General features: G+C 40.8%; 1 protein-coding gene and 1 pseudogene across 4 annotated transcripts in view; one reads left to right on the top strand and one right to left on the bottom strand.

The window, feature by feature from the left end:
- Positions 1 to 26,335, top strand: part of CDKL5 (cyclin dependent kinase like 5) — a 187,525-nt gene that overhangs the window by 4,366 nt on the left and 156,824 nt on the right. The gene's annotated exons all lie outside the window — the stretch shown is intronic.
- On the bottom strand, positions 7,847 to 8,659 carry LOC308609048 (large ribosomal subunit protein uL30-like; annotated as a pseudogene). Its single transcript has one exon. The product of its transcript is annotated as a large ribosomal subunit protein uL30-like (transcript).

Genomic DNA, 26,335 nt, shown 5'->3' with positions numbered 1-26,335 from the left:
CGTTAGTTCTGTTTCTTCATAAATGAAGGTTGTACATAATTATTTACACTCAAATGAGGTAGCTGTTTCTAATTAACCACTTGGTATTTCATGTTTCTTCATGTTCCATTTTAACTTTTGACTGACTTTGATTAAATTTGCTACACTAATAAAGGCTGTGAAGATATTTCTTGAATTCAATTTTGTGGTTTAGATGCACTCTTGAAGTAAAATGGCAGCCATTACAATCTGCAGATGGGTATCTCTTCTGTAATTGTAATGACTTCAGTGAAATAAAATTTGGAGGTGAAGTCTACAGAGGTATGTTATTGATGTTGCTTAACACTATGTAGGAGTTGCAGTTTGACAAAATTTTTCTACTTGCAAGTAGAATTTTCTGTTACTTATAGCCTCTTATGGGTGTGTGTGTGTTTAAACAAGACCCATCCTTAATAGAGCTACAGTTGCTTAGCCCAAAGGAACCCCCAGAGGTCCATGTTAGGGAGGAAGAGGACTTAACATCTTATTCTGTAATTGATGAGAATCACTTTTGCCAGTTATTAAAGTTAGAAAGGAGTGATGAATATTGTGGAACCTCAGGGCTGGAAATCACCTCGGCCAAAGCAGGACAGTTGTTCTACTAAGATGGGACCTATACAGAAGTGCTGTGGATTTCTTTACCAAGTATGGGTTTTGAATATGCATTGTTAACAGTTTTATTGAGGTATACTTTACATACCATAAAATTCATGTTTTAACCGTACCATTCAATGATTTTTTTTTTTTTTTTTTGTAGATTTATGGAGTTGTGTAACCATCACTACAATCCACTTTAGAACCTTTCCATCATCCCAAAAAGATCTGTCCGGCCAACACGCATTTTTTTAACCTTATTTACTTGCTTCCACCTAGATCCTTTTATCGTTAGACACTGATAAACGAAATCATGTAGATCTTAAAAGATACGTCTTTTAAAAATATCTTCTTACATGTATTACAATTTCTTAGTACTTTTTGTATATTCAAAAGTTTTTGCCTAAACATAATATGTAGCAGATTATAGAGGACAGTACTGCAAGTGCCATCCATTACCTTGTCTTTGTGGTTTTGATTTGATTCTGTTTTGATCTTTTTTAAACCAGCAAATAAAATACAGTGCTCTTAGTGATATGTTGGAAAAGCAGAAATAAGAAATCAAGGTAAAAGTAATATAATTATTGGGCAAGAAAAAATTCCTTTAGGATTTAAGACCAAGGGCAAAATAATTGGTTTTCTTGATTTTAAGCCAGTAACATTGTGCATTTTATTGTTTGAGCTCTAATCCCCCTTGAGAGATCCATGCCTACAGTGCATGCCAGAGAGTAGGCTTCATTAAATTCAGGTATGCAAACGCATTGTCTACTTTTTGCAGTACTTCAGACTGGATTGTTGGGAGATTTAGAAATAGTTTAACCTGCAAGGTACTGTAGCTACTTTTCCCTGCCTGCATCGTTTTTTTTTTTTTTAGTTACCCTGAAGGGTAGGCAGGGGAGTTAAAGCTCCCTTGGGAACGAGTTGTACAGGACGGGATGAATTCCACCCATTTGGTTCCCAGGTGCTCTCTTTGCTCCCTGTTCTGCATGTGTAGATGGACACTGCTGATAGGATAGCTTGGGGATGTTATTTTTTTGGGTACATATAATAGAGGAATGCAGTTGTTTGGTTGGAAGTAAAGTGTTTTGGAAACAAACTTTCATTGCTTTTAGATGAACATTTCTCTATGGAAAGTGACACTTACAAGTGCCAGGCAGGTAAATCAATACCTCCGTGTGTGGTAGGTTGTGTCTGGATTTTTTTTTTTAAAATTTATTTATTTATTTATTTATTTTTGGCTGTGTTGGGTTTTCCTTGCTGCGCGCGGGCTTTCTCTAGTTGATGCGAGCGGGGGCTGCTCTTCGTTGTGGTGCGCGGGCTTCTTATTGCGGTGGCTTCTCTTGTTGCGGAGCACAGGCTCTAAATGTGCGGGCTTCAGTAGTTGTGGCTCGCGGGCTCTAGAGCACAGGCTCAGTAGTTGTGGCGCACGGGCTTAGTTGCTCTGCGGCATGTGGGATCTTCCCAGACCGGGGCTCGAACCCCTGTCCTCTGCATCGGCAGGCGGATTCTTAACCACTGCACGACCAGGGAAGCCCCTGTGTCTGGATTTTTAATAACGAACAGAAAGGACACAGCACTGCTCTGATAATAATAGTTTACTGTAAATTCAATCATAACTGGCTTGAAATAATTTTACTTAAAAAAAAAAACCTGTTTGGGGCTTCCCTGGTGGCTCAGTGGTTGAGAGTCTGCCTGCCGATGCAGGGGACACGGGTTCGTGCCCCGGTCCGGGAAGATCCCACATGCCGCGGAGCGGCTGGGCCCGTGGGCCATGGCCGCTGAGCCTGCGCGTCCGCAACGGGAGAGGCCACAACAGTGAGAGGCCCGCGTGCCGAAAACAAAAAACAAAAAATGAAAAACAAAACCCATGTTTAATTGCTATGGCTGTGTGATTCTGTTGTTACTTTGTATTCTTTGTTAAGAGAAAGGCCTAATATCAAATAGCAACAAATGAAGAGCTTTCTGACTTTGATTTAGAGGGAAATAGTGATTTCGAAAGTAACAACTTTGGTTTCTGGAAGTTAGTTAACAAAACGTGGATGAATACATTATGTTTTTTGTTTGTTTTTAAGACTGCTTTAAATTATTTTAGGTAAGTTGCAGTTTTAGATCTCAGTTTTAGATTTGGTACTATGCCTAAAGATTAGGTTCTTGGCAGTGTAAGATCATATTATAATAATCAGATTAAGCACGCACACACGTGCGAGGAAGATGTGGCAGATGAAAAATGGTGATAAGTAACAGTTGAAGAACAACTTACTGACTTGGATTTGCCCAATTACCCCGATATTGGCCAAGGGTAGTAGAAACTAGTTTCCTGATGAATAGAATCTTTCAGAGATTACGAAAGCTGGTTCAGATGTGACACATCCTAGAATTTATCCACAAACTCCACCCTGGTTTTTGAGCCAATGGTGGATGTTTTAACTTTAATCGCTAGTAATTATTACTGGTAATATTACCACTAAAATTTAAGATTAGCATTGCAAACGAAAAGAAAAAGTTTTATTTTAATTGTTAGTAATTGAAAATAGTTGAGGTAGAACAAAAACTAATTTTGTGCATATTGGTGTTTCATAATTTGTTATTTCTTTCTAAAGTAACCTGTCCTATATCCTGAGAATCTGTCCTTCATTTAGCAAATACTTATTGAGTGTCTACGGTGTACCAAACTGTGATAGAGGCTGGATAGAGTGATACATCAAAGGGCAGTAGGTCCTCAAAGACTTTATAGGCTTGAAATGGAGGCAGAGGAGAAGTACCAGGCACTAACAGGGTAGGGGGATCTGCCATGTGGGGAGCAGGTAGGAAGGGCACACTGAGGAGGTAACATTAAGTGGGACCTGAGGGATGAGAAGGGCATGCTTTAGTTGGGGAAATAAGTTTTCGTGGCAGAAAGTGCAAATGCCCTCAGGCAAGTTGAGAGAAATAGAGGCTTTTGAAAAACCGAACCTTTTAAAGAACTGAAAGAAATCCAAAATGGCTGAAAAGTAGAGAAGCAGGTGATGACGCAGAAGTAGGCAGGGGCCAGGTCTTGAAAAGGCTTAGTAGGCCATCTGCTGGGTTTTTGAACTTGTCCTGAGTCTCCTGGGAAGCTATTGAAGGTTTTAAGCAGAAATGTGACATGAAATGAAATGCCGCAAAAAACAAGAGTTTTAGCTCAGTGGAACCTTGATGGTTTACCAAAAAGGTCATAATCCCTGCAAGGTAAAATATTCTTTCCTCATCTCATTAAAAATTTTGCAACTGCCTTCTTGGTTGATTGTCATTTGTGATACTCTTTTCATTGTTTTTATAGAAATTACCTTCAGTTTTCTAAAGGCTCCTTCTCTTCTTTTATCCTTCACCAGTCTGTTAACCTTATATAGGAATGTCATTTCTATTTATAACTGAGTTAAAAATTTTTTCTAACAGTTTTAGCTCTCTTCCATATTTAAACTTAAAACTCTTCACTGGTTTCTTTTTCCCCCAGACATCTTTAATCTGCTCAAGGTTTTAATGAAACATTTCATTAAATATCAATATTAAATTTGCTTTATTCTTTTCTTTCCCCAAATACAATGTCCTATGTCTAGTTTAATATTTTTCAGCATTTATGGTATTTCATATTTTATGAAATGTCATTTGAGCACCTACAGTGTTTTTAGAGAATTTTGTTAATAATGTTTAGAATCACTAATCTTTAGCAGGAGTACCATTTTCAAATCTGGTTCACATTCTGTGGTTTTACCATCTTTTATATTAAACTAGTCTCTGTTGAGCTTCTTACTTTCAAGTGAGCTTATGTATATAAAAGTGCTCCACAGGTTTTATTTTATATATCCTGATTTGTTTCTGTCTCCTTCTACAGTATGTATCCCTACATGCTCAGTTCATTTTTGGAAATCTTCAACCACGCTAAGTTTTTCTTGCTTTGATGACTGAACAAGCATTCATTCAGGGCTTCCTTGGTGTGAAGTGGTTAGTTTGTGTCAGTATAAAATGCCATTGTGCACTTCTCCTCCATGTATACAAAGAATAACCACAGCATCACCTCCTTCTTCAAATATTTCCTTTGAAATCTACATTTTGATGCGGTCTCTAACTTAGCTCACTTTGGCCTTGAGTTCTGAGGCTTTTCTGAACCATTTTATACCTGCTCTGTATTCTTCCCTTGTTGATTTTTTTTTTTTCCTTGTGCTGGTAACTTGAAGAATTTACAATGGTTTTGTGTCATTACTGTTTTCACTTCCTATCCAGCCCAGGACATTTATTTTTAAAGAGTTGCCTCATTTTAGAGTTTGATGTTTTTGTGCTAGTGGTTTCTCTACCATCCACAGTGACTGCCCTTGATTTGGAGTTGTGCTTTCCAGTCTTGTCCCTCTGTGCAGGGTTGGTAAAGGAAGGCCATACTTGTCTTTCTTTGACTTACTTTATGATGAGGTGATGATTTGGGTATCTTGGTGTCACTGTGACGGTAGGTGGTGGAGATACAAAGCCAAGCTGTGGTGTTGTGCCCTTTTATGGAGTTTGTATTCCAGCAGAAGAGGCCAAAAGCAATGACTAAAGAACAGGATGATATGCACATTTAGATGGAAACACAGGGTGCTGGTACTGTAGGCCAGAAGAGGTGCACTTAACGCAGACCTAAGGGGACTGGGGAAAGTAATGATTCCTGAGTATTTGGAAAGAATTCCTGAGTATTCCTGAGTGTTTTGAAGAGTCTTAAAGGAGGCCCAGAATGTCAGGTGGAGGGAAGGGGTTTTCTGGAGAAGGTGTATTCAAACACATGGATCTAAGAGCATATAAAGCTGGGTGAATAGCAAGAAATGACGTGGATTCATATATTGCATGCCTTGCTTTGATGCTCTGACCCCAGTGACATCCCAGGACCTTGGTTTTCTTTCTTTATGGCCATTTGGCTTTTTTCTGTTCATTTTCACTTTTACCTGAGAGTATACATAGGAAATACTAAAGCCAGGAGTTTAAATAGGGGTGGGCCTTTGGTAAAATGGATAAGCAGATGGTATCAGTTTTCTACTGTAAGCTCCCTGGAGGCATGGAGTGTTGCCTGTTGTCGCCTGAGCATCTAGTGCATTGCCTGGCACAGAGGAAATGCTCAATAAATACTTCTCTTATGAAAGGTGCCTTTTTTCCTGCCCCCTATCTCCTCATGTCAATGCCTTCTTCCTTGTTTAGTGGTTTCTCTTCTCTGTCAGTTACCTGTCTAGTGGATCTTCCTCTCTGCTCGTCCTATAGACGTGCTTGTCCTGTAGGTCTAGTCACTGGTCTTGGACATAGCTGTGTTATAATTGGATCCGTGTTGATGTATAACTAGGTGCTAATGGCTCCCTCTGTGAGACTCCTCAAACTTCTGTCAACATTTACAGTATGGTAGATGAAGGGGAAGCCAAAGTTTACAAATATAAGAATGATATTTCTTTGAATTTTTTCATGATTTGTTGCATGAATTCATAGAAGTGCTGAGTTCTGTTCCATAATAAGCTCTTGTGTGTGTGTGCATATGTGTGTTTGTATATATCTGCATTGTACCTTATTTAACATTAAGCAAAACCAACATTCTGTGAAGATGTTTGCTTATTTATTATGTGGCTTCACCCCCAACCCCCATCACTGCTTAGGTCCCTCAGATTGGGAAGCTAGTTTTAAATGTGTTACCACATTGAGGTAAAATATGTGTCTTACAGAAAGGCTCTCTAGGATGCAATGATTTCACCAAAGAATCTACCGTACAGTAACAGTTGGTTAGTTAGATGAAGGGCTTTTTTTTTTTTTTTTTTTTTCCTTCTTTGCAGTACGCGGGCCTCTCACTGCTGTGGCCTCTCCCGTTGCGGAGCACAGGCTCCGGACACGCAGGCCCAGCGGCCATGGCTCACGGGCCCAGCCGCTCCACGGCATGTGGGATCTTCCCGGACCGGGGCACGAACCCGTGTCCCCTGCATCGGCAGGCGGACTCTCAACCACTGCGCCACCAGGGAAGCCCAGATGGAGGGCCTTTTTAAAAATTATTTATTTTATTTTTAGATGTTGTAGTAGACTTTTAAGTATCCTCTCTACATTTTGGTAATTTCTCATATTATAGGTCCCACTTTCCCAGAAAACTCATCCCCAGTCTCTTTTACAGCTAGGATACAGGCTTGTGACTTAGGTTTGAGCAGTCATGTACACAGAGTGAGACTTGTATATAGAAGTGAGCATTGTGAGGTGGCCATCATGTGTAGTTGAATCGATGACCTGGTGATCATGTTGACAGAGGTGTTTGGTGGGGGCAGAGCTTACGGAATTCAGTCTCAAGTGGTGTTGGTGCTCAGCAGTGATAATCATTTTTGTTTGTTTTTTGTTTGTTTTTATCTTCCTATTCTCTGATCATCTGGAATTTGTGTTAGATGTCTTATATTAACTTTGGAATATTTTCAGCCATTATCTCTTCAAATATTTCTTTTGTCCCATTCTCTCTTCTATTTCTGTGATTCCAGTTACCAGTATGTTAGAACCTTTGATATTGTCCCACACCTCTTGAATGTCCTGTTTCGTTTTGTTCTGTTTTTCACTCTTTTTCCTCAGTGTTTTCGGTCGGGGTAATTTCTACTGACATCTTCAAGTTCACTGATTCTTTCCGTGGCTGAGTAGAGTCTACTGAAGAGCCATTGAAGGCATTCTTCATTTTTCTTAACTGTATTTTTAATTTTTAGCGCTTTCGTTGTATTCTTTATTTTTTTCTTTTTCTTTTTTTTTTTTTTTGTGATACGCGGGTCCCTCACTGCTGTGGCCTCTCCCGTTGCGGAGCACAGGCTCCGGACGCGCAGGCCCAGCGGCCATGGCTCACGGGCCCAGCCGCTCCGCGGCATGTGGGATCTTCCCGGACCGGGTCACGAACCCGTGTCCCCTGCATCGGCAGGCGGACTCTCAATCACTGCGCCACCAGGGAAGCCCCATTGTATTCTTTCTTATAGTTTCCATCTCTCTGCTGAGTTACCAATCTGATTTTTCATGTTCCCCTTTTGGGTTAGAGCTTGAAACATGTTACTCATAGTATTTTAACTTTGATTCTAGATATTTCCAACGTCTGATTCTGTGTCTAGTTCTGACATGTTCTTTGTCTTTTCTGAGTGTTGTTTTTTCTCTGCTTTTTGTTATGCCTTGTGATTTTTTTTTTATTGTAACACTGACTTATTTTGTAGAACAGTAGAAACTGAGGTGCAAAATTTTTTTTTTCACTTTGAAAGCAGTCACTGTTTAAAAACTGACCAGATTACAAAAATAATCATGGTAGATACCTTAGTTTATCCTTCTAATAAGCCTGTTGATCTGGTCTTCCCTGTTGCCAGCATCTCTACATTCTAATGGGTGGTCTTTTTCTTCGTTCCACCTCATGGAGAAGACAGTTTGAAGGGCCACGGGAAGTTGTTTGCTTCTTTGAAACGTTTTCCAACAGTATAGATCTTGTGAATCAGGTCCTCCATGCAGATAATGCCATGTTTACAAAGAGATAGAGTAATCAACACGTTATCTGTCAGGGCAATTCACTTGTTGATTTTGCCATAACCATGCTTGTAGATCAATTCATTTACTGACTTCAGGTTTGGATACCCCCATGCAATACATGGTTCCACAATTCTCAGCATGTTAACTGAAGCCTGTTGAGCTTCATGTGGGTGCCATTGAAGATCTGACGGAGGTGGAGAAGCTGCAACACCTTTTGGACCTTTGGGCTCACGCCACTGATATCTCTGATCCTGATGACAAATACCAATTTGGGCTCTGCGGGTACATAGAAGTTGCTGTCTTTTCTTGTCATCCTCACTATTCAAATCTCAGTTCTGTACATCTGCCTGTATTCCTTGTGATAGTGCTTAGCTTTTTCATAGATAAGCTTCCTCCTGGCCTTTCAAAGCATCTTCTGGGCATACTTGTTTCTCAGGCTCTTGATCTTAAGCTCTGCGAAATTCTTTTGCTTTTTCTTAAGGGTTTCTGGCACAGCAGGAACCTTTTTTTAATTCTCTCTTGCACCCTCCATGGTTCTAGCTGGGAAAGAGCTGAGGTGCATAATTTTTTTTTTTTTTTTTTTTTTTTTTTTTTCGGTATGCGGGCCTCTCAGTGTCCTGGCCTCTCCCGTTGCGGAGCACAGGCTCCGGATGCGCAGGCTCAGTGGCCATGGCCCACGGGCCCAGCCGCTCCGCGGCATGTGGGATCTTCCCGGACCGGGGCACGCACCCATGTCCCCTGCATCAGCAGGCGGACTCTCAACCACTGTGCCACCAGGGAAGCCCCTGAGGTGCATAATTTTTATGTCTGTAAATGGGCACATCTTTCCCTGTGCTAGGCCTTTGGTTCAGGAATTTGAGTTAATCTAGTTTGGAGTTGGGCTGGTTTTAAGTTTGGTTGTTGCTGTGGTTACTCTCAGTATACCTCAGGCTTCAAATTCTCTGATTAGGGTGGGAGGTGGTTTATTTTATTGTGTTGGGTCTTCCTTCAGGACTGTGACTCAGGGTCTCCTTACATGCTCTTGATCTCCTCCTGTCCCTCTGCCAGTGGTATTATGCTGTTTACTTGTTATTGGAAGTAGGTTAGCTTAGAGGTGGGGAGTGATGGTGGGGTGGTCTTTTGTTCTGATTAAGCCTCAGGCTTAGGCCTGCATCAGCATCCCAAGGTCATGCCCCTACCCTAGCTATTGTTGTGGGCTCAGTGTGGAGTCCTGCCCCTCTCCCAGAGTAGGGTGCCCACCCCTTCCTCCGGCTGCAGTGAGTTTTCACCAGTGCTTTAAGGGTAGAAGCACTTATTGGCCTATCTTTCACAGATAAAGTTTTTTCTTCCCTAGTGGAGGTGGGAAGGAAGGATCTGGGTGTACATCTTGCTCCTGAGACACTGCTGCAGTTCCCTTCCCTCAAGTCTGCATCACACTGGGCACTCCTCAGGGCTCTTTCTGTGAGTGCTTGGTGGCGTTGGTGAAGGAAGATCCTGCAGAAGGCTGGGGTCTCCCCAATTTCTGTGACCTCCATTGGTTTTACACTGTTCCTTCAGCAAGCCACATCGGGCTTTTATCAATTTGCTTTTTATTCTACCTGAACTCCTCTTGTTAGTGGCCACTTGCAGTCTACCCTAGGTGAGCACAAGGTTGTCTCCTCTCTCCTTGCAGGCCCTTTCTCTCTGAAGATTTTGAGCCAGTTGGTTGTTCTCTGATGGCTTTCAAGAAAGTCATGAATTTGAAATTAGTACAGCTCTTTTTTATTTTAAGGGCGGGCAGCTCTGTTCCTTCTAGCTTTCTTATTCCAGGATGGAAGACAGAAGTTTGGTTACCCTTAAAATTTTAACATGCACATTTAACTAAGCAAAGCTTAATTATTATTCCTATCCTCCCAAATAAGACAGAGATTTTAGAATGGCTTACTTTTTAACCCTCATCCCCTCTTCCATGTTAGTTATTTATGCTTTGGTTTTGCCTTGTTGAAACCACCTTAAGTTTGTAAAATAGTGAATATTTACTCATCAACATGTTTTCAATTTTCTTTGCTCACCATTCTTTATTCACTCCATTTCTTCCTTTTGGGTTTAGTTTTTTTCTTTATAAAGAAGTTCTTAAGTAGTTCTTTCACTAAAGGCCTATAAACATGGTCTTGGTGTTTCTGAAAGTGTCTTTACTTCACTTTTTCTCTTGAATGATTGTTGAACTGGGTACAGAATTTATGTTGACAATTGATAATGTTATTCTCTTGTCTTTTGACAAGTTTTGTTTGTTAATGAGAAGGCTTTAGTCAGTTCAGGTGTAATTTCTTTGTAGGTAAGTAATTATCTTTTCTTTTGGGCTACCTTTAAGATTTTTTTTCCTTGTTTTTGACTTTTTGCAGTTTCTTTGCGATACCTCTAGATGTGGATTTGTTTCTATTTATCCTGCCTTTTCTTTCTTTTTTTTTGCGGTACACGGGCCTCTCATTGTTGTGGCCTCTCCCGTTGCGGAGCACAGGCTCCGGACGCGCAGGCTCAGCGGCCACGGCTCACGGGCCTAGCTGCTCCGTGGCATGTGGGATCTTCCTGGACCGGGGCACGAACCCGTGTCCCCTGCATCGGCAGGCGGACTCTCAACCACTGCGCCACCAGGGAAGCCCCTATCCTGCTTTTTATTGGTGTACACCATCAGCCTGAAAACTCATGATACCTTAAATTGTGGGAAAACATTTAGCCATTATCTTTTAAAATAATGCTTCTCCATTTTCCGTTTCCGGAACCCTTATCGAGATATATGTTGGAGTTTTTCATTGTGTTGCTTAAAGTTTGTTTAATATTTTCTGTTTTTACTTCTGGGTGATTTCCTGACATCTACCTTACAATTCACTAATTTCTGTTTAGCTGTGTCTAGTCTATTGGTTAATCCATTTATTGAAAATTTTTACTGAAAACATTTGACTATATATATATATATATATTTTTTTTTTTTTTTGCTGTACGCGGGCCTCTCACTGCTGTGGCCTCTCCCGTTGCGGAGCACAGGCTCCGGATGCGCAGGCTCAGCGGCCATGGCTCGCGGGCCCAGCCGCTCCGCGGCATGCGGGATCTTCCGGGACCGGGGCACGAACCCGTGTCCCCTGCATCGGCAGGCGGACTCTCAACCACTGCGCCACCAGGGAAGCCCGACTATATTTTTAAATGTAAAAATTTCTGGGTTTTCTTTCAAGTCTACTTTTTAATTTTCATAAGGACATTTTCTCTTCTTTGAACATTTAAAAATATAGTTATGTTTGTCTCCTTTAGATTATTTTTTTAGCTGTAGTTCTTGAGAAATGAAATCTTCCATTTGTCTTCCCTCCAAGTTTTTCTTATTTTTTTGTGTGGTTTGCAACATTTGACAATTTGGGAATTGTTTGCCTGTGCCTGGCTTGTGGGAAGCTCCTTTGGATAGTTTTGCGTTTGTCTCTGATGGGACCCTTTGAGTTCACTGCTCCTGGAGAGTTTTTGATCTGTTCTCAGGTGACGGGTTTCTGACATCTGGAGAATGATGTGAATTTGGACTTCATATCTGTGGTAGAGCAAAGACTTGGGTTTTCCGTTTTGCTTTGCTCACTCCTACACACAGCCCTGGGCTGCTGTGTGTAGCTTTTTTTTTTTTTCTTATTTACCCAAGGGCAGCCCTTTGTATTTCATAGCTTTATGTTGGTGGTTCACTTCCAGCTTCTTTCTCATGCACAGACTTGAGATATCTCCAGTTTCCTAGTCTCATAATCATTTGAGTTTGCAGCCCTTGGTTTAGAGGGCAGGAGTGAGCAGCTCTTTGTCCTGTGAAGAATCTCATTTAATAAGCTCTTGCCTTTGCAGCCACTCCTTTCTATTTTACTGTTCCTGTAGGTCAGGAAGTAGTTCATCCAGTTAAGAACCAGGAAGTAGTTGCAACAACAGGCATCATCCTCTAACTTGAACAGATTATTTACTGAAAGTTCATTTACATGTCACTTATGTTCAACACAGTTCTTATTATCTGATAGGAACTATGTTATTTAAAAAAAAATGGGTTACCTTCCCAGGTACCCCTCAGGAGTTTAGTCTTTCCATGATGCAGTTGAAATTCGTATAGACTTGCTCTTCGGGACTGTAATCAGTACATAGGTGATTTCTGTGGGGAGATGCATTTTAACATTCTCAGAGCAAGAAGGGAGTATGTGGTTTCCAAACTCTGTTGGTCTTCTCTGGGGTGACCTGCCAGGACTGGTCCCCATTAATTGTTACAAACCTTAGCCACTGTTCTCAAGCCTGCCACTAAATCATCACCATGCATACTCAGCACACAACCTCGTCTCCACTCCGTTGAGAATATCGAAGGCCTTCTGGCTGATTTTCTCCAGTTTCTGGCACCATCTGTAAATTTATCACTGCCTGTCTCCCCAGAGCTGCCCTTGTCCCTGTGTCTGAGGATGAGGTGCTTCTGCTGCTGTTTGAGGCCAGTTCCTTGCCCCGTGCCTTCAGCTTTGGTGCCACTGCTTCGGCAGTCCTTTTTCATCAGTTATTCCCCCTCTTTCTCCCCATCCTGTATCCCAGTGGTTCTCAACTGGGAGTGACTTTGCCCCCCAGGGGACATTTGGCAATGTCTGGAAACGTTTTTGGTTGTCACAACTGGGGTGGTGGTATGTGTGCCACTGGCACCTAATGGGTAGAGGCCAGAGAGGCTGCTAAACACTTTACAATGCACAGCATAGCCCCCAACAGCAAAGAATGACCTGGTTCAAAATGTCAGTGGTGCTGAGGATCAGTAACCTTGCTCTATCCTTAGAGCCTCCCTTTTGATTTTTTAATTTTTCTCTGCCCATTATCTTATTCCTAAGGTTCTCGTCCTAGAAAACCTTCCCTGAACCAGCTGTCCACTCCTCTCTTAGCTACCTAACCTCTCTTCCCCTTCTTTTCTAAACATCTGGGTGTGGTCTATACATAGTCTATCCATTTCTCATCCACTTCTCACACTTCAGCTCGATCTCTGACTTCCCAGTCTCACATTACTTAAACTGTTTTTGCTGAGATCTCCCGTAACGTCTTGTTTGTTGCGTCTAGTGGATTCATTCAGTCCTAATTTTACTTGACATTTCTGTTGCACCTGACGCTGTTAGTCACTATCTCCTTGAAGCAGTGTGTTTCCTTTGCATCCTTGTTCTCCATGTCCTTCTCTTACACTTTTTTCTCTGCATTCTCTGTGGGCTTGTCTCGATCCACTTACTCGTTACACACTACTGTTACCTGGGCTTGACTTCTTGGCCAAGTATTATCCTAGGTCATTGTCTCAATTACACCCAGAGTTTCAGTTCTACTTACATGCAGATGTATGTTTAAATTTCTAAATTCTTTCCTGTTTTTTCACTATATGCCTTCAGACTCATTCTTAATAACCTGCTAGAAAGCTACACCTGACTATTCTACAGGAACCTTATACTCAGGATGTCTAATGTGAAGTACAGCATACTTTCCTCAAACTTGCTCTTCCTCCTTAATTAAAAAAAACAAACAAACTCTGTTAATGGTTCCACCATCCACCGAGGCTCCTAAGGTGTATAGTTGGGTCTTATCCAACTCAGATATATTATCTACAGTTGCTAGTATGATATAAAACGTGATTTTGATCATGAAACTGATCTGCTTGAAAGCCTGCGGTGGTGCTCTGTTGCTGACAAGAGAAGGAGCAAGTTAGGAGAAAGTCTGATTTCCTTTTATCTGGCTCATCAGGCTCTCCTTGGTATGTTCTCTGCCTGCCTACCTCTCCAGCCGCACGTCCTTTTCTTGTTTGCCTCAAACACTGTGCTCTCCAGCATGTAGAGTTCTTCATAAAATCGTTTCAAACTTGGTATCTTTGCTTATGCTGTCTCCTTTGTGTGGAACGCAGTGTCTACTGCAGACTGTGGGTTGCTAGCTCTCTGGTTTATGGGACTCCCTATTCCTCATGGAAGCTGCAGTTAATTGACATCTTTCCCTACTTCTCTGGCCTCAATGTTACTGAGGAGTATTCCTTGTCTGAACTATCATTTTGGAGAGCCAGGACTGGGTAAATGCTAGCATCAGTCCTACTGAAAGAAGGTAGGGAGTAGGCACAGGTAGAGGTGTTTCACAGCTCTTCAGTTATGTGGTTTACTATTAAGCCATTTCTTTTCTTAGTCCCAATCTTAACCTGCTTCATAGTTCCTTGGAATTCCTCACAGACCTGTCTGCTGTGAGCCCTCCTATATTCTCAGGGCTGCACTGGGTTTATTTTTATATTTCTTTTGCCTATTTCAGGGGGTTTTAGTGTGGGAGGAAAGGTAAACGCATGTGTCTGGTTAGCCATTTTAAAGCAGAACTACAGTGCCTTATACTACATGTGGTTTCTCATTTTTCTCTGTTGTAGACATCATGGCAAAGAATGTCCTTTTTTTTTTAATTTTTATTTTAATTTTTGGCCACGCCACGTGGCTTGTGATCTTAGTTCCCCAACCAGGGGTTGAACCTGTGCCCTCCGCAGTGAAAGCGCAGCGTCCTAACCACTGGACCACCAGGGAATTCCCGAATGTTTTTTAAAGTAAATCCTTGTGTATATCTTTGATCCTTTTCTTAGGGCACTAGTCTTTTCTTAGGACACTAGTCTTTTTTTTTTTTTTTTGTAAAATATTTATTTAGTCTGTGCTGGATCTTAGTTGTGGCATGTGGGATCTTTGTTGCGGCACGCAGGATCTTTTTTTTAGTTGCGATGTGCGGACTTGTTAGTTGCGGCATGCATGTGGGATCTAGTTCCCCAACCAGGGATCAAACCCAGTCCCCCTGCATTGGGAGTGCGGAGTCTTACCCCCTGGACCACTAGGGAAGTCCCTGGAACACTAGTCTTATATCCCCCCTTGAGGATCACCGGGGGTGATGATAGGTGACACTGATGGGAGTGTGCCATACCTGTGAAGGGTGTAGAGGGAACACTGCTGATTCACCTGAAGGAAAGGTTGCAAGTTAAAAATATTTATTATTTTGGCCATTCTGGTCTGCAGTACTGTTTTTTGTTGGATTTAAAAAATTACTTGTAAGATTAAATATTTACAAAATTTATTATTTTGGTCATTTGTATTTTTCTGTGTACATTTTCTTTTCATGTTAATAAAGTTTTTTTTTTTTAAATACTCTTGTAGGGTTCACTCGATTCTTTCCCTTTAACATGAAATGAGCAAATGCTGCCAAATGTAAGGTCCATTGCTCATTTTTTTTTTTTTAGTTTGAATTTGTTATGATCTGATTCTTGGAAAATGAAAATCCACTCCTGGTTTTGTGGTTTAATACCTCACAAGGTGGCTGTGAAAATTAAATGAAATAACATAGATGAGGTGCCCAACACAGTAGTTGGTATGTAACAGGCGGCAGTAAATATTAGTTCCTTTTGTGCATTCTTTCTCCTTTGCCAGATTATTAAAATAACTGCAGTACAATGTACCTGAGAGAGAGGGAAAGAAAAAAATAATCACATGTATTTACTGAACCCTTGTTAACTGAAGGGCAGCATGCCAAATACCTTGAGGGATACAGAGATGTTTAAGGCAGCTTCCTGTCCAGGGATAAACATTAGCTTACTATACATATCTTTACCTTTCTAGGCTTTTTTTTTTTTTAAACCATGCTCTTCCCAAAACCTTTCGATCTTTAAACTGTGTTATTTTATTTGAGCACAGAACACTTTAAAGGTTGGTGTGCCACATTTAATCCATTACATTTCTGGTAGAATAGTTATTAGCTCCATTTTATATGTGGGGGCCCTGAAGGGTGTTCTGCCCAGCTTCTGGCTGGGGTAAAAATAGGATATGTTGGGATGTAGAAGAATGCTAACGACTGTATTTCCAGCCTCAGTAAGTGCTGAATAAATATTTGTTGAATGAATGAATCATCTTTTATTAAATGATATGTTAAGCCCACTCCTAAGTCGCATCTCTGCTTCTTACTGTTTTACTTTTCCCCTTTTATATTTTATGCTGTGAAAGTGGTTAAATAAGCTTTAAAATTCAATGGTTGGTACACAAGACATTGCAAGTTGGAAGACAAATGGTACTCTGTTTTAGTCATAATGAAAAAAGGCTTTGAGAGGAGGAGATTCTGTGCTGATCTGATTTTTTTTTCCAATTTAATTTTTTGCCCTGGTGCTGATTCTTTGCAAGACCACCTTTCTGGTTCCTGTAACAGCTACAAGGGGCTTCCCAAGTTTGGGGCTAGGGTAAATGGCCCAATTCATTGCACTCTAAGGATGACTCTGCTGTTAACAGTCAGGTTTTTCATATAATCTCTAGTAAAGAAGGAAAAATTAGCAATTATAGTTAGGCTCTGGAGATTTGAGGGGGACACTTTTTAATGGATGAACTAGCAAATATACAAACTTTAATGGAATAAGTGATTAACATCTCAGAGTTTGCTATGTATTTAGCTTTCTGTAGTTGGTTGGCTTAGATAGTGAAATAAGGGTTCTTAGTAAAAATGATAAGACCCTGGAAAGGATTGGTGGTGAGACATCCATGGACTTACTGCAGAGTAGTGTTAACACACGCATCTTCTTCACTCTGCACATGGAACACTCCATTTATTTATTTATTTATTTATTTGACATCTTTATTGGAGTATAATTGCTTTACAATGTTGTGTTAGTTTCTGCTGTATAACAAAGTGAATCAGCTACATATATACATATATCCCCATATCCCCTCCCTCTTGCGTCTGCCTTCCTCCCACCCTCCCTTTCCCATCCCTCTAGGGGGTCACAAAGCACCGAGCTGATCTCCCTGTGCTATGCGGCTGCTTCCCACTAGCTATCGATTTTACGTTTGGTAGTGTATATATGTCCATGCCACTCTCTCACTTTGTCCCAGCTTACCCTTCCCCCTCCCCATGTCCTCAAGTCCACTCTCTACGTCTGCATCTTTATTCCTGTCCTGCCCCTAGGTTCCTCAGAACCATTTTTTTTTTTAGATTTCATATATATGTGTTAGCACATGGTATTTGTTTTTCTCTTTCTGACTTACTTTACTCTGTATGACAGACTCTAGGTTCATCCACCTCACGACAAATAACTCAATTTCGTGTCGTTTTATGACTGAGTAATAAATACTCCATTGTATATATGTGCCACATCTTCTTTATCCCTTCATCAGTCAATGGACACTTAGGTTGCTTCCATGTCCTGGCTATTGTAAACAGTGCTGCAATGAACATTGTGGTACATGACTCTTTTTGAATTATGGTTTTCTCAGTGTATATGCCCAGTAGTGGGATTGCTGGGTCATGTGGTAGTTCTATTTTTAGTTTTTTAAGGAACCTCCATACTGTTCTCCATAGTGGCTGTACCAATTCACATTCCCACCAGCAGTGCAAGAGTGTTCCCTTTTCTCCACACCCTCTCCAGCATTTATTTTTTGTCGATTTGAACACTCCATTTAGTCTTAAGCTTGCTAAATTCATTTATTTTTACAAATTTTATGGATAGACCTGTTCATCACATTTTTGGTTTTCCCACTCCATTTTTCTACTTAGGATGCATTCAGTGAGGCTTACAGACAACTATTGTCTTCTAAAATAATGTCATAGGTAAAAATATGCCTTTGGGGGTTGAAAAAATCCTTGGTTTGATTCTGGCCTTGATACTTCCTAGCTGTGTGACCAAGGACAAGGTACTAATGACTCTGGAACTGTTTCCTTATCTTTTAAAAGTATTAGGATTAAATGTGATAACGTATATAAAAATACTTAGCATCTGCCAATGTATGGACGTTCTCCAAAAGCATGATTTTAAGCCCTGTGGCTTATCTGTTAAGGATATAATAGCATAATGGCTAAGTATGGGGATTCTGGAGCTTGACTACCTGGGTTTGATCCAGTTCTGCCATTTACTGGCTCTTAGTCTCCTTATTGGTAAAATGGAGTTTCTGGTACTAAAGGACCATAAAGGGTTCTTGTGAGGATGAAACAAATTAATGTAAATAAAACTGCTAGATCACTGCTTAGCACAAAAGTGCTGTTTATTTTAACTGTTGTTATTATTGTATCATATTTGAAAACCCGGTAGGCCACCAGATTTTATTTGAAATATTTTGTTCTACTGGAATTTTTTGCTTCTCTTTATGATTTCAAACTCCATGAGAGTGGGGCCCGGTCTGTTTTGTTCACTACTGTATTGCTAACATCTGGTATAGTGACTGGCATAGAGCAGTGGTCCACAACCTTTTTGGTACCAGGGACCAGTTTCGTGGAAGACAATTTTTCCATGGGTGGGGTGGGGGGATGGTTCAGGCAGTAATGTGAGCGATGGGGGGATGGTTCAGATGGGGGGGATGGTTGAGGTGGTAATGTGTAATGCAAGCGATGGGGAGATATGGGGAGCGGCTTCGCTCGCTTGCCTGCCACGCACCTCCTGCTGTGCGGCCCAGTTCTTAACAGGCCGTGGACCAGGGGCTTGGGGACCCCTGGCATAGAGTACTTATTCAGTAAACATTTGTGGAATGAATGAATAAATGGATGATGAATGTTCCATTTTCCTTGAATTGTGTTTGCCAATATTCTAACTCAAGTAGTTTTTTCATTGTTAAGTCCCTGTTTAAAAAAAAAAAGTGTAATAAGACTTGTATAAGTTCCCAGTGTTTACAGATTGAAATCCAAGTTTCTTAGTTTTGCATTAAAAAACCTATGGAATCTAACTGTACCCAGGTTTCTTCTCTTTTAGAATGTGGAGTTTTGACCAGATATCTTTTTCTATCGCATTTCAAGTGTATGAATCTCTGGGATGTGAATTAATTCACTGCATTGTTGCAATACCCAGTCACTGAAGTGGTAAACATAAGAGCACTTTGCAAGTTATACAATATTACTGTCATCATTATTTATAGTAATCCTCCAGTGTTCTTAGTCCAGTTTTGCTGGAATATGCCCACCCCTCTTGCTCAGTCAACTGTAACTCCACCCATTTTTCTAGACCTAGTTCAAATCCTCTTGTGTGAAACACAACCTCCCCACTCTAAAACAAGCACTCTTTTTTTTGAACATTTATAGCCACTGTGATCTGTATAGTTCATTTGGTAATCATGCATCTGAATCAGTTGATCTTGCCCTGTTGTCTTGATGTATTAACTAGGATCTTGAAATGTTTAACTCTTAATGAAACCAGTAAGTTTATTGAACACCTATATTATTACCCTTATGTCCGGGCACAAAGTTTTCATGTATTAATTTGGGTTTTCACAACTGAATTGTAAGGTGCTGTTAAAACATAAACTGAGGCATGTTAAAATTTTTGAGAGGAAAAATCAATTTGAACTGGACAGTGCCAAGCAGGGAGTGTTAGGAGTCCTTGGCTGACAGGAGCCAGGGAAAAGTTTTATACTTTAAACTTTTATACTTTAACACTACTTTAAGAACGAATACTATGATATGTACTTCCTGGTTTCATGAATGATTCCTTTATTTTTTAAATTTTTATCTATTTATTTATTTGGCTGCATTGGGTCTTAGTTGTGGCATGTGGGATCTTTTTGTTGTGGCGGGTGGGCTCTTAGTTGTGGTACGTGGGCTTCTCTCTAGTTGCGACGCTCGGGTTTCTCTCTAGTTGTGGCATGTGGGTTTTCTCTTCTCTGGTTGTGCTGCGTGGACTCCAGGGCACGTGGGCTCTGTAGTTGTGGCACGTGGGCTCCAGAGTGTGTGGGCTCTGTAGTTTGTGGCATGTGGCCTCTCTAGTTGAGGCGTGCGAGCTCAGTAGTTGTGGTGTGCTGTGGCATGTGGGCTTAGTTGCCTCGCAGCATGTGGGATCTTAGTTCCCAGACCAGGGATCAAACCCATGTCCCCTGCATTGGAAGGCGGATTCTTTACCACTGGACCACCAGGGAAGTCCCTGAATGATTCTTTTATACATAACAAAACGTGGCATTGGGTGATTACATAGTTGATGTTTCATTAATGTTAAAATCGAGTTGCAAATACCATTCTCCTTTTCAGAACCAGTCTAGCATTTGTGATACTTGGATTTTTGTTAATATTGGTTCATATTTATATTTTCCTCTTTGTTTTCAAATACATTGACTTATTTCTTACTTATTTCTCCTCCACCAAGGTAGAAATGCTATCTTTCCTTAAATTGTTTACCTTGAATTTTCACGGATCCTTTTGGACAACTACCATTTCTCTCATATGTTATCTTTGTAAGATCTATCTCTGCAGTAATTTACTGAGGTCATTTAGTTTTACTTTATGAACATCAAGATCAAAAGAAAAAATGTTAATAGAATTTTCATTATCCATAACGAATTTGGTTTTTAAAAGTGGTTTGAGGTTCAAACCAATAGCAGTCTAGCACCAGTTGAGGCTATTTTGAAGAGGCAGTTAATACTCCTGGGGTTTTCTGAAAGAGGTGGCCTTTGTACAGAGACTTTAGTAAGTGTTGGCAAGGTGTTTCTGGTTGGAACCCTCTTATTTGGTGGATTGAAGTCAATTATTGGAAAGTTAATTTTAAAAATTATTAAAGTTCTGAGTGATAAGAATGCACATACAACAGAAATATTTTGCCATAAAACATGTTTCCTTGCCAGTATTTTGATATAGGGCCAAGGCTCTTTTTTGAGTATGGATCAGCTGACTGAAGTTCTGTGTCATCTCTCCTGTAGGAATCCGTCCTATCTGTGCAGTAGGTCCAGTTTTGATTTCTTGAAAGTGGGGCAATAATTTAGACAATTTATGAAACCATTTAGTGCAGGATTATAGATTTTAGCAGATATTTTCCTCCTTTTAATATTATCTAACTCAGATCTAATTTGACAGCCACACTTTTAAAGTGACATCATTTTTATTGAATCTTGCCATAGCATCCAACCTAATTTTCACAGAACTATAACCTTCTTTTAATTGGCTTACGTACTGTTTAGTTGAAAACCATATCATGGTTACCACAAGAGGAGTGGACAAATATCAGTAGTTTTGGGGAAGAAATGCAAGTGACTTCTGGATGCCAGGCATGCAGCTCAATTTAAGCGAGCAGAAGTGTGAAGATGAACTGAACAGTTATTAGCCAGAAACATTTTGTACTGTAGGCATCAGCTGGTCTGTTTTACAAAGGTAATGAGGAGTTGGTAACTGTTAGGTCTGTTAAGTGACATGGTGGAGGCCAATAGAGCTTGAGTGCACAGAGCAAATGAACTTTCGTAGTACCTTTCATACTTTTCAGAAAGTCCATTTTCCATCAATAACATGATTTTTTTTTTTTTTTTTTTTTTTTTTTTTTTTTTTACAATATAACAGAGATAACTGAATTACTCAAGAGTGCTTGGAGAAAATCACTCTGTTCAAATAAGATTGCCGTGAAACCTCTTCCCCAAGTAGTTTCCCCCTTTTCCCAGACATAGGTAGTTTCTACCTCTTCTGGACCTGTAAAACACCTCACATATACTTTTTTTTTTTTCGCGGTACGCGGGCCTCTCACTGTTGTGGCCTCTCCCGTTGCGGAGCACAGGCTCCGGACGCGCAGGCTCAGCGGCCATGGCTCACGGGCCCAGCCGCTCCGTGGCATGTGGGATCCTCCCGGACCGGGACACGAACCCGTGTCCCCTGCATCGGCAGGTGGACTCTCAACCACCGCGCCACCAGGGAAGCCCTCACATATACCTTTTTGCATTTCTCACATGTGGTTAATTCACCTACCTGTTCTCTTCTATAAGCTCTTCCTGCAAGGAGCTTCTGTACAGCATGTCTGATCCATAGTTGGTGCCCAACAAATTGAATAAAAGAGAAGTTGTGGCCATTTAAACAGATGATACAACCCAATCTCCCTGAGATGTGGTTTTCATTGATGTGCCATAGAAAGTAAGCCATCATTATCTATAAATAAAGTCTGGAAAATACTTTAGTATAGTTATATTCAGTTGAGTGTATTATATTCTATATGTCCAAGATACTGTGTTATGTCCACAAAGGTACTGAGTTTAAGAATACATGGTTCTTGGGCTTCCCTGGTGGCGCAGTGGTTGAGAGTCCGCCTGCCGATGCAGGGGACACGGGTTCGTGCCCCTATCCCGGAAGATCCCACATGCCGTGGAGCGGCTGGGCCCGCGAGAGCCATGGCCGCGGAGCCTGTGTGTCCGGAGCCTGTGCTCCGCAACGGGAGAGGCCACAGCAGTGAGAGGCCCGCGTACAGAAAAAAAAAAAAAAAAAAAAGAAAAAAAGAATACATGGTTCTTGCTGGAGAGGATGTGGAGAAAAGGGAACCCTCCTGCACTGTTGGGGGGGATGTAAGTTGGTGTAGCCACTATGGAAAACAGTATGGAGGTTCCTTAAAAAACTACAAATAGAATTACCATATGATTCAGCAATCCTACTTCTGGGCATATATCTGGACAAAACTATAACTCAGAAAGATACATGCATACCTATGTTCATAGCAGTGCTATTTACAATAGCCAAGACATGGAAACAACCAAATGTCCATCAACAGATGAATGGATAAAAAAGAGGTGGTATACACACACACACACACACACACACACACACACACACACACAATGGAATACTACTCAGCCATAAAAAAGAATGACATAATGCCATTTGCAGCAACATGGATGGACCTAGAGATTATCATACTAAGTGAAGTAAGTAGAAAGACAAATACTATATGATATCACTTATATGTGGAATCTAAAATATGACACAAATGAACCTATCTATGAAACAGAAACAGACTCACAGACGTAGAGAACAAACTTGTGGTTGCCGTGGGGGAGGGATGGATTGGGAGTTTGGGATTAGCAAATGCAAACTGTTATATATATGTATAACTGAATCACTTTGTTGTACACCAGAAACTAACACAACATTGGGAATCAACTATACTTCAATTAAAAAATAATACATGGTTCTTGTCTGTGCACGTGTATCCTAATAGCATAATGGGAATTTATGGAGAGGCAAAATTATTTGGAGCCTGGAGGAATCTGAGCGGTTTGAGAGTAGATAGAACTTGAACTGGGCTGTGGATGGTAACAACAATTAGGGCTTTTTGGCACGTATTTACTACTTTATGGCATTTGATAGTCTGGATCTCCTTCCAACTGTCTTCCCTTCTGTCACACACTCCCAGTCTTCCTACTCCCATTTCTAGTCTCCCTCTGCAGTATCTGTGTTTTCTTTAACATTCTGCCTTTGGCCACCTTCCTCTTTCTGTCCTTGAGGTAATGCTTTATTGTTTTAACCCTAACCCTGAGCTTTTGGAAATATGCTTTTCTCTCTTCTACACATCCACAACACTTCATCAGTGTCCCTTTTACAGCATTTCTCTCTCTCTCTCTTTTTTCACTATAGTTGTATACATACATTCCCTCTACTGGACTGTAACTTCTGAGAGCAATCTGCACCTTTGCAGCTCTTAAAGTATCTAGTATATAGTTTTGTGAGTAGTAAGTGCCACATATCTTTCTTTTAAACTTCTTTCCCCAAACTCAGCCCCTCTTCCAGACTTTCCTTTTTCTGTTCATAGTACTAGAGTTCTTCCTTTAATTCCACATTCTGGTTAGCAAGTTCTGCTGCTTCTGTCCTCAAAGTGTTATTCATAGCCACACCATTCTTTCCACTCTCATGCCAATTAAAAAAAACAAATATTGAGGGTGTATTACATTGTAAGCACTGTGTAGGTGCTGGAAATACAAATATTACAGCTCCAGTCCCTTGTTCTTAGAATACTGGTGGGGCAGAGAGAGACACAGTCTGGTACTATCGAGACTATGTATGTCAAACCCTTCTCTGTGCTGGGTGCTACTGTAACACAGACCTATTACAGTCCTTTTCCATAGGCTGCTTGCTCACCCCCAAGGGGAAGAGGCCTAGAAAGTACAGCTACTGGATTTCCTCCCAGGCTTTAGCCTTCTTTTTTCTTCTTCCTCCTTCCTTTTTTAAGGTTTCACATATAAGTGATAGCATACAGTGTTTGTCCTTCTCGGTTTATTTCACTTAGCATAATGCCCTTCAGTTTCATCCAAGTTGTTGCAAATAGCAGGATTTTCTTCCTTCTTCCTCCTTCCTCTTCCTTCTTCTTTCTCCTTCACCCTTCCTCTTCCTTTTGGTTCCTGCCTTTGTAACTTGACTGTGTTGAGTGCTGTGTTCCTGTTGCCTTTTGCCATGGGAACTTGTGTTCTTTGCATGTCATTGATATCATTAGCTACTGTTTGAGGGCTTACAGTGTGAAGTGTGTAGCAGAGTGAAAAATAAGACCCATTTGAAATGCTACTACTTAAATTCAGCAAGTTTCAAACTGAGTTCTTTTTTGTTTGTTTGTTTTTATTAGTTATCAATTTCCTACATATTAGTGTATATATGTCAATCCCAATCTCCCAATTCATCCCAGCACGACCCCTGCCCCCCTCCGCCTGCTTTCCCCCTCTTGGTGTGCATACGTTTGTTCTCTACATCTGTGTCTCTATTTCTGCCTTGCAAACCAGTTCATCTGTACCATTTTTCTAGATTCCACATATATGCATTAATACACGATATTTATCAGAGTTCTTGGTGCCTGCAAAGTTCTATTCTAGGCATCTCCATATCCAAAGGCCAGTAAGTCTCCCATAATCCTAGTCTAATTGATATGGAGACGCATATAATGATACAAAACTAAATATATTGTCACTAGAATTACAAATAAAGGGCTGTGGGGCTTCTGTATCACAGCATATCACATGCTATTTGGGTTGCAGAGAGGGGAAGACACTCATATATGACTTCATGTAGAGGGGTTGCTGTATGAAATCAATGAAAGGATGTCAGCTGTGGTGGTTGTGTATGCCAGGGGAAGGGAATTGCTTGATGGAGTCATGGAGCAGGAAAGTATCAATATAATCTATACCAAGTGGTTCTCAGAATGTGGTCCCAGACCAGCAGCATCAGCATCACCTGGAAACCTGTTAGAAATGCAAATTATTGGGCACCACTCCAGACCTACTGAACCGGAAACTCTGGGAGTTGATCCCAGAAATCTGGGTTTTAACAAGCCCTCCAGGTGGTTGTGATGTGCTGAAGTTTGAGAACCACTGGTCTACACTCGCTTGGTCAGAGAAAAGTCAGTTGCCCTTTGCTTTAAGAGTAGGGTTTAAGAAAAGCAGTGATGAGAACAAAAAGACAGGATTACAATAGAGACCTTGAATACTAGAGTAGGAGTATGTAGGGGCCCCCCAGGGAACCATTTCAGTTAAGGAAGGGACCTTCAGGGGGCTTACTTTAGGAAGCGTGAGCTGCCAGACTTTTATACGGTGAATTAAAACTAAAAGATAATTGGAAGTGGTGAAGTAAATTAGGGGAGGAGTAGCCTTGGGAAATGAAAGGAAACCGCTGCCAAGGAGCAATGTGGCTGGATAAGCCTTGACAGCCACCTGGGTAAGTGTCCGGGCGAAGGTAGCTGCCTCAGAATAAGCTGAGGCTTTGAACCTGGTGTTGGGAGAGCATGGTGGTGCCTTCTGACACAGTGTGGGCAGAGGGTAGAGATGCCACATGGTATGGGAAGTGGGATATGGGAGAAGGTAATTTTTTCTAAAAATAAGAATAGCTTCTTCCCCAGAATGATACAGGCTTAGTGTAAGAAACTCCATAAGGGAAGGTGAGGGCGAAAGCAAAATCATTTCAAACCTCACCTTCCAGTGAAAAGCAATACATTTTTCTATTTAAATATCTGAGTATCCATTTGCTTATTTAATTAAATTCAGTGTTTTATACATAGAATTATACAATCCTAAAAACAGAATTCCTTAGGTAAATTGATCTTGAACACCTGTCAGTGTTACACACATGAGCGTACCCAGGTCAGTGTGTGTTTGGAAATTGATGAATTTTATATTTGAGAAACAAAAGGTTTTTATATAAGCAGCTGATTGCAGTTTCATTTCACATGGTCATCAAAAGTCCTGTCCATATCATTTATTACAGAGGAAATCTGGTGCAAAACAGTCTCAGATGTCTGGTATGCCAACATTAGTCTAGGGAGAAGAACCCCAACTAACTGTGTGTGTGTGTGTCTATATATATTTTTTTCTTTTTATAATATGCCACAATTTTTATTGCAACGTGGCCATTTTTGTGAGGGTGGGGAGTTTGATCTCAAAAACAATGTTCCATTTAAGGCTCTTTTATACAGAAATTGCCATCATGACTGATATTCAAAATATCTTTAGTGTTGGAAGACTTACATGGTAAACATAAAACTCCTACACTTATTCAGTAGTGTACACTCAATGGAAAACAAAAAGGT

This window comes from Mesoplodon bidens (assembly GCF_964165515.1).
Source record: "Mesoplodon bidens genome assembly, chromosome: X".
NCBI lineage: Eukaryota > Metazoa > Chordata > Mammalia > Artiodactyla > Ziphiidae > Mesoplodon > Mesoplodon bidens.
Note: the sequence above shows the minus strand (reverse complement) of the source record. Positions and strands in the feature narration are given on the sequence as shown.